Source organism: Colobus angolensis, unplaced genomic scaffold (assembly GCF_000951035.1).
Source record: "Colobus angolensis palliatus isolate OR3802 unplaced genomic scaffold, Cang.pa_1.0 Scaffold512, whole genome shotgun sequence".
NCBI lineage: Eukaryota > Metazoa > Chordata > Mammalia > Primates > Cercopithecidae > Colobus > Colobus angolensis.
Genome location: NW_012118622.1, coordinates 1 through 317, shown reverse-complemented (window position 1 = coordinate 317; position 317 = coordinate 1).

Here is a 317-nt window from a genome sequence, read left to right as displayed (position 1 = left end):
CCTGGAAAATTGGGTAACTCCCACCCCAATACTGCGCTGTAAGCAAACCGGCACACCAGGAGAATATATCCCACACCTGGCCGGGAGGGTCCCACGCCAACGGAGCCTCCCTCCTTGCTAACACAGCAGTCTGCAGCAATCTAACCACAGCAGCGAGGCTGGAGGAGGGGCGCCCGCCATTGCTGAGTCTTAAGTAGGTAAACAAAGCCCCTGGGAAGCTCAAACTGGGTGGAGCTCACAGCAGCTCAACGAATCCTGCCTGTCTCTGTAGACTCCGCCTCTGGGGACAGGGCACAGCTAAAGCAGCAGAGGCCTGT